Here is an 8,681-nt window from a genome sequence, read left to right on the forward strand (position 1 = left end):
CTTGTTCTTTTATTCTGGTGACCTGAGGGAACTCCTTTCAGGGTCTTTTTTTTTTTTTTTCTTCCAGGTAGAAATAAAGTTGAACCTTGAACAACACAGCTGTTAAGGGGCACCCACACTCCCAGAAGTTGAAAATCTGCCTCTAACTTTAGAGTCAGCCTTCCTTCTGTGCCAGAGGTTCTGAATCCTCAGATTCAATCAACTGCAAATGGAGCAGTACTATAGTATATATGTACCAAAAAAAAAAAAAAAAAATCCACGTGTAAGTGAACCCAAACCAATGTGTTCAAGGGTGACCTATGTTGAAAAAAAAAAAAAAAAGCCAATTTACCAATCATCAAAAACCAGGTCAGAAAGTCAATTTGTTGACATATGTGGTTTTGATGGTGAGGAAAGCTGATAATGCTGGGGAGTGTGCCGATCAGAATAAGATAGGTTCTAAGACAGAGGGGAGTCACTTTGGAAAGAAAAAGGAGCATCTCCTTCTCTGATGTACAAGAAAAAGGCAAGAAGAAAAGAGTGTGAGAAAAGTAAAACTTGAAGTTTAGAGGAGGGGTGACACAGGGACACAAATGCCATCTTAATATTCATTATACAATCTTAGGTGTTTATGGTCATAAGCCAGAACTGAATAAGGTTAAGGAAGTACTGGAACGGGCTGATGATAGAAACTGAAGGGTGAGCAAAGGATAAAATGTTACCCAAGGCCCAGGCAAATTTAGCATACAATTTTATAGCAATATAGGTTTGCACAATATTCTCTGGTGACTCAGAGCTGGGGTTTCCCATTGTGGTTACAGTTGTTAAGAGTTCAAGGGAGTCTGGTGCAGTTCTTCTCAGTAGGGATGGTCATGGGCCCTGATAATTGGACTGTATTAGTCAGCCAGGGCTGCCATAATAACACACCACATGCTGGATGGATGACTTAAGGTACTTAAGTTTACTTTCTTACAATTCTGCAGGCTAGAAGTCCAGTGAGTGAAAGTGTTAGTCACCTCAACTGTGTCCGACTCTTTTGACCCCATGGACTGTAGCCTGCCAGGCTCCTCTGTCTGTGGAATTCTCAAGGCAAGAATACTGGAGTGAGTTGCCCTTTCCTTCTCCAGGCGATCTTCCCAATGCAGGGAAAGAACTCAGGTCTCCCGCACTACAGGCAGATTCTTTACAATCTAAGCCACCAGGGAAGCCCCTAGGAGTCCAAGATCTGACTGTTTGCTTTGCGTTTCTCTTTTGGAATCTATGGCTTCCAGGTTCTCACACTCTGCCAGTAACCGTGCTGGTAAATACTCATTTCAGTAGCTCTTTAAACTCCAGTGACCGTGTCCTCATGATCTTCTGCTTGCCTCTCCAGTTTCTTACCCAGTGAGTAGACTTACTTCTCACATCTATTTATACTCACTTCTGCTTACTTATTGCTTAGTTTCTGACCTCCCTGGTTCATCTTGAATTTTACTTAGGCCTGTTTCTTGAAAAAATGCTCTGATGGCTGATTACCTTGTCTTGTCAAGATTTTCACTTCGTCTGCCTCTCTGGCTTTCCCAGTTCCAAACTCTAGCCCCCTTTTAATGTTCTGCTACCATCACACACAGTCCCTGAATTGAGTTATATGTCTGGCCACTGGCATTTCATTTCTTATATAATTCACCTAACTTTTTATATTTAAATTTTAAAATATTTATTACATTCCTTGTTTCTGTGTAAGCTATATGAAGCCACTTTACCATTGAATAAAGAGTTTATCACAGCAAAATTATTTCCCCAAGTAATAGTGCCTCATTTATAGGACTACAACAATACTTCAACACTAAACAATCTAACAACAAGGATGAAAATTTTATCATTCTGGTTTGGGGTGTTAAATTCTCTTTGAACTATCATTATCCTACTGATAAAGCATGTGTACATGGCCTTCTGTATTCCTGGGAACGTTTTTTGAGGTGGTTCTGTCACTGAGTCATGTCTGACTCTTTGTGACACCATGGACTGTAGCATGCTAGGCTTCCCTTTCCTTCACTATCTCCCAGACTTTGCTCAAACTGATGTCCATTAAGTTGGTGATGCCATCCAATCATCTCATTCTCTGACACCCCTTCTCCTCCTGTCAATTTTTCCCAGTACCAGGGTCTTTTCCAATGAGTCGGCTCTTTGCATTAGGTAGCCAAAATACTGGAGCTTCAGCTTCAGCCTCAGTCCTTCCAATGAAGATTCAAGGTTGATTTCCTTTAGGATTGACTGGTTGGATCTCCTTGCTGTCCAAGGGCCTCTCAAGAGCCTTCTCCAGCACCACAATTCGAAAGCATCAATTCTTTGGCTCTCAGCCTTCTTCATTGAGGTCTTCATTGAGGTAGTCCTATTCTAACTAAAGATCTCTGTAATCATACCCTGATAAAACCAGTGTAAAAGATTGTATCACTTGTCCAAAGTGGTTCTCGCTGGGAGGCATAAAAGAACATAGAGGGTCTGGACCCAGGGAATATGTACATCCAGTAGCCTCAACAAGTCATAAAGTAACAATAAAAATAATTCCAAAGAAATACCTAAATATGTGACAGTATAGTACATATTGTGTAAACTCATGCCAAGAGAATTAAACTGAATATTATGTGAAAGATGAATCTTAAACTTGGGTTTGAGGAGGAGGCAAAATGACATTTAGAAACAGCTTGAGCTTTGATGGAAATCAGGCCTGGATGCAAATCCCAGTTCTGAAATTTGCCAGTTATGTGACTTTGAACAAGTGCCTTAACTATTCTGATTCTTTGGTTCTCCCTGTGTAAACGGAGACAGTCTTCTGGTGTGGCTGTAAGTATAAAATTAAATCATGTAGTTTTTTTCTAGTAGCCATTAAATGAATATGTATTTATATTCAACTCCCATTTAACTGCCACATTTTATATTGTCTTCATATTTTGTAGTATATATGCAAATAATACAATTTACTGGAAAATGTAGAAAATATAGTCAAATTGAATACAGCTTAAAAGGGACTTTATTAAAATTTTATAATCTATATTCTTCACCACCAGTAGTCATGTATGGATGTGAGAGTTGGACCATAAAGAAGGCTGAGCACTGGAGAACTAATGCTCTCAAACTGTGGTGTTGGAGAAGAGTCTTGAGAGTCTTTTGGACTGAAAGGAAATCCAACCAGTCAATCCCAAAGGAAATCAACCCTGAATATTCATTGGAAGGACTGATGCTGAAGTTGAAGGTCCAATACTTTGGCCACCTGATGTGAAGAGTTGACTCTTAGAAAAGACCCTGATTCTGGGAAAGATTGAAGGTGGGAGGAGAAGGGGATGACAGAGGACAAGATGGTTGGATGACATCACCAACTCAATGGACATGAGTTTGAGCAAGCTCTGGGAGTTGGTGAAGGACAGGGAAGCCTGGTGTGTAGTAGGCCGTAGGGTCACAAAGAGTTAGACACGATCGAGGGACTGAACAACAAATATTCATCATTAAAAAGGAGATTTTAAAAGCTTAATGAATTTTGAAATAGTAAAGCACTTGAGATTTCGGCTCTGTGTGACTTACATACTAGTTAAACTAGTAACTCAGATAATTTTTTGATCCCACAGGCTCCTTCTATGTCTAGAAGATTGCCACCATTTAATATATTAAGGCCAAATCAACAGCTATAAAGTAATCATGACAAGATTACTAGTAAGTGTTTCTGAGTAATGATTAAGCAAGAGAGTATATGGTCTTCCTTAAAAGCAAATACAAGCAATTCTTTAAGAATGCTTAAAATGACCACTGAACTATGAACCAGAGCCCAAATGAAAATCAAGCTAACTCCTCAACAAGAAATGTTATCCCAGCAGTGCAGCTGTGAGCTAATTAAACAGCCTAGATCGCTGTGCTGAACTTTAGTACTGCATTTATAGAATTAATTCAGAGGACATGTTATTAAAGTCTGGGGTTTATCAGAAGAAGGCAGCCTCTTTTTTTTGAGCAGCATTTAAAAAATTAACATACTGAATAAGCCGCTTATTATAGATGGAGCCTATCAGATCCTCCATATAGATGCAAAAACCATGCAATGAATTTCTAACCAAAACAATCAGGCTATTGCCTCCTGACACTAAAATCCAAAACTAGTGATTTAGATACTTTGAGAGCATGTTCAAGAATAAATTTATATTCTATATGATTGTTCCTAAGATTCTAAAAGACATATTGATAACCACAAATACACTAGAATCTAACAGTTAGATATATATCCAAAATATGTAGCAATTCTCAACTTAGCATAAATCAGTAATTGGAAGAAGTAAGTCAAAAGTAATTTAAATTACTGTGAAGTATAATACTTTCCCTCCTAATTAATCTTAGTAACTGGGCTTTAAAGTTTATCTCTAGAAGTCTAAATAGTAAACAAAAATTATACTTTATCAATAAATTCTGAAAGCTGTAGTTATTTAAGATATTACACATGGGCCGTAGGGCTTCCCAGGTGACTCGAGAGGTAAAGAATCTGCCCGCTGATGCAGGAGATGCAGGAGATGCAGGAGATGCGGGGATTGATCCCTGGTCAGGAAAATTCCCTGGAGGAGGAAATGACAACCCATGCCAGTATTTGTGCTTGGAAAATTCCATGAGCCAGCCCATGGGGCCTCAAAGAGTTGGACACATCGAAACAACCGAGCATGACACATGGGCAGTAAGGATAGAAGATATGAAGGCAGTTAATGATGAAACTTTTTGTAGGCCGTAAAGTGTTACCATTTCAGGGACCGTGATGTAGTGATTCAGAAAGACACAGAGCCAGACAGGGATGCATTTACAGCTGCATCCACTCATCTCTAAAATGGAGAGAGCAGCACTCATCCTCCATTTCTTCCAGTGCTGTAAAAACGAAAAAAAGGGACGATAGCTTTTGCAGAGTTAAATAGTTTTAGTACTTACATTGGAAGAGGTAAAAACCATTCTGAAAAAAATAATAGAAGCCTCAGTAGACACTTCATATTGACAAACAAATAAACCTCACATACAGTACATACTCTTATTTACAACTTTAATAGATGGGTAAGGGTTTAAGTCACGCAGTGGGGCAAGGCAAAAGAAAGTTTCTGCATAGCTTTTCAACGTTATTTTCAGTTTTCATTTTGAAAATTTTAAAAATACAGTTAAGTATAGAAAAATAATATCACAGGTATCCATGTGCCATATCTACTTTCAAACTGGGAAGGCACAGAAAGTTTGACAGTAATTTTGTTAACAGGTTGACCTTTTTTTGAAAAGTAGGTGCACGTATCTCTTCTCATTGTTCCATACAGACTTACTCTTCCACGTAGAAGGCGGCGCCATTCTCCCAGGTGCCACTAGTGGCAAAGAACTCGCCTGCCGATGAGACTCCAGTTCAGTCCCTGGGTGGGGAAGATCCGTTGGAGGGTGGCATAGCAACCCTTCGGAGAAGGCAATGGCACCCCACTCCAGTACTCTTGCCTGGAAAATCCCATGGATGGAGGGGCCTAGTGAGCTGCAGTCCGTGGGGTCGCTAAGAGTTGGACACCACTGAGTGACTTCACTTTCACTTTTCACGTTCATGCATTGCAGAAGGACATGGCAACCCACTCCTGGGTTCTTGCCTGGAGAATCCCAGGGGCGGGGGTGCCTGGTGGGCTGCCGTCTATGGGGTCGCACAGAGTCGGACACGACTGAAGCGACTTAGCAGCAGCAATGGCAGCTAGATCTTGCAAACACCTTCCTAAATAATTTTAAGTAGGAATGAAAGACTTTTGTAAGGATTGGTGTTTCAGAGCTAATTATTAGCTTTGTTGAGTTTTCAGCAGTCTTAACTTTTTAAGCTAAGACATGTGCATGCATGCTAAGTTGCTTCAGTCATGTCGGACTCTTTGCAACCCTAAGGACTGTAGCCGGCCAAGGTGCCCTGTCCATGAATTCTCCAGGCAAGAATACTGGAGGGGTTTCAGTGCCCAAGGGATCTTACCGACCCAGGGATCCAGCCCAAGTCTCCTATGTATCCTCATTGGCAGGTGGGTTCTTTACCATTAATGCAACCTGGGAAGCCCCTTAGTCATAATCAGTTCAGTTCAGTTCAGTCACTCAGTCATGTCTGACTCTTTGAGACCCCATGAATCGCAGCATGCCAGGCCTCTCTGTCCATCACCAACTCCCAGAGTTCCCCCAAACTCATGTGCATCGAGTCAGAGATGCCATCCAACCATCTCATCCTCTGTCGTCCCCTTCTCCTCCTGCCCCCAATCCCTCCTAGCATCAGGATCTTTTCTAATGAGTCAACTCTTCGCATGAGGTGGCCAAAGTACTGGAGTTTCAGCCTCAGTATCAGTCCTTCCAATGAACACCCAGGACTGGTCTCCTTCAGAATGGACTGGTTGGACCTCCTTGCAGTCCAAGGAACTCTCAAGAGTCTTCTCCAACACCACAGTCCAAAAGCATCAATTCTTCGACACTCAGCTTTCTTTATTGTCCAACTCTCACATCCATACATGGCCACTGGAAAAACCATAGCCTTGACTAGATGGACCTTTGTTGGCAAAGTAATATCTCTGCTTTTTAATATCATAATAGCTGTCTTCAAATAATTTTTGGCTTAACAGAAACAATTTCTCACGTTCATTCAAAACTGAGTACTTAGCTATAGTTCAGCTGCTCTAATAGTACTAGAGACAACTCATGGAAAAGACGCCCATGCTGGGAAAGACAGAAAGCAAAAGGAGCAGGGGGAGGCACAGGATGAGATAGCTAGATAGTGTCACAGACTCAATGCAGATGAATTGGAACAAACTCCAGGAGATAGTGAAGAACAGAGGAGCCTGGCAAGCTGCAGTCCATTGGGTCACAAAGAATTGAACACGACTTAACAACTGAAAAAAATAGTAATATAGGTACCATAGGAGATGAGATATAAGGCTCACAATCAAGTGGGAAAACCAAAGAAGAAAAACAATTCTAATTCAGTGTGAGGAGTGCAAGGTATGCCTGTAGATTGTGACAGCTTCACAGGGGAAATGATATCAAAGCTGAATTTTTGAAAAGTTAGCTTGGCCATAAGAAGGTTGAGGAGACATTTCAGATAGAAGGAATCACACATAGAAAGATAGGGAAGCATGAGGAAATGCTAGCTTTTTGCAAATTATTAGGTTATTCACAATGCTGGAGTACAGGATGTAACTGAGGTTAGACATAGACATTCCCTTCCCTGTGAGTGTCCAGGAGTCTCCAGCGGAGGCATGGGTCAGTGGTGGCCTGCTGCAGGGTTGGGGGCACTGAGTGTAGCAGTACATGCATGGGACTTTTTGAAGGAGGTCGCCATTATCTTCATTACCTCTGCCATAGTTGGGCCCCAGGTAAATAGCAGGTAAATAGCAGTCTACAGCCATACCACCCTAAACGCTCCCGATCTCATGTGATCTCGGGAGCTAAGCCAGGTCAGGCCTGTTAGTACTTGGATGGGAGACCACCTGGGAATGGCTGGTGCTGTAGGCATTTTTTTTGTTTGTTTTGGCTTCCCTGGTGGTTCAGATGGTAAAGTGTCTGCCTGCAATGCTGAAGACCTGGGTTCATTCCCCGGGCGGGGAAGATCCCTTGGAGAAGGAAATGGCAACCCACTCCAGTACTCTTGCCTGGAAAATTCCATGGACAGAGGAGCCTTGTAGGCTACATTCCATGGGGTCGCAGAGTCGGATACGGTTGAGCCACTTCAGTTCAGTTCAGTCGCTCAGTCGTGTCTGACTCTTTGTGAACCCATGAATCACAGCATGCCAGGCCTTGCTGTCCATCACCAACTCCCAGAGTTCACTCAGACTCATATCCATCGAGTCCGTGATGCCATCCAGCCATCTCATCCTCTGTCGTCCCCTTCTCCTCCTGCCCCCAATCCCTCCCAGCATCAGAGTCTTTTCCAATGAATCAACTCTTCGCATGAGGTGGCCAAAGTACTGGAGTTTCAGCTTCAGCATCATTCCTTCCAAAGAAATCCCAGGACTGATCTCCTTCAGAATGGACTGATTGGATCTCCTTGCAGTCCAAGGGACTCTCAAGCGTCTTCTCCAATACCACAGTTCAAAAGCATCAATTCTTTGGCACTCAGATTTCTTCATAGTCCAACTCTCACATCCATACATGACCAATGGAAAAATCATAGCCTTGACTAGACGGACCTTTGTTGGCAAAGTAATGTCTCTGCTTTTTAATATGCTATCTAGGTTGGTCATAACTTTTCTTCCAAGGAGTAAGCGTCTTTTAATTTCATGGCTTCAGTCACCATCTGCAGTGATTTTGGAGCCCCCCAAAATAAAGTCTGACACTGAGCGACTTCACTTCAAATACCAGGAAGGGAGCACAGCTCCACCCATCAACAGAAAATTGGATTAATGATTTACTGAGCATGTCCCGCCCATCAGAACTAGACCCAGTTTCCCCCGCAGTCAGTCTCTCCCATCTGGAAGCTTACATAAGCCTCTTCTCCTTCTCCATCAGAGGGCAGACAGACTGAAAACCACAATCACAGAAAACTAACCAATCTAATCACATGGAGCACAGCCTTGTCTAACTCAGTGAAACTATGAGCATGCCGTGTAGGGCCACCCAAGACAGACAGGTCATGGTGGAGAGTTCTGACAAAATATGGTCCACCGGAGAAGGGAATGGCAAACCACTTCAGTATACTTCTCTTGGGAACCCTATGATCA

The 8,681-nt window shown here is 42.2% G+C and overlaps 1 pseudogene; it reads left to right on the forward strand.

Annotated features, from left to right (window-relative positions):
* The first annotated feature begins 7,358 nt into the window (after positions 1 to 7,358).
* Positions 7,359 to 7,476, forward strand: LOC128049220 (uncharacterized; annotated as a pseudogene).
* Positions 7,477 to 8,681: the final 1,205 nt, after the last annotated feature.

The sequence above is a fragment of the Budorcas taxicolor genome, chromosome 5 (genome assembly GCF_023091745.1).
Source record: "Budorcas taxicolor isolate Tak-1 chromosome 5, Takin1.1, whole genome shotgun sequence".
NCBI classification, from domain to species: Eukaryota; Metazoa; Chordata; class Mammalia; order Artiodactyla; family Bovidae; genus Budorcas; species Budorcas taxicolor.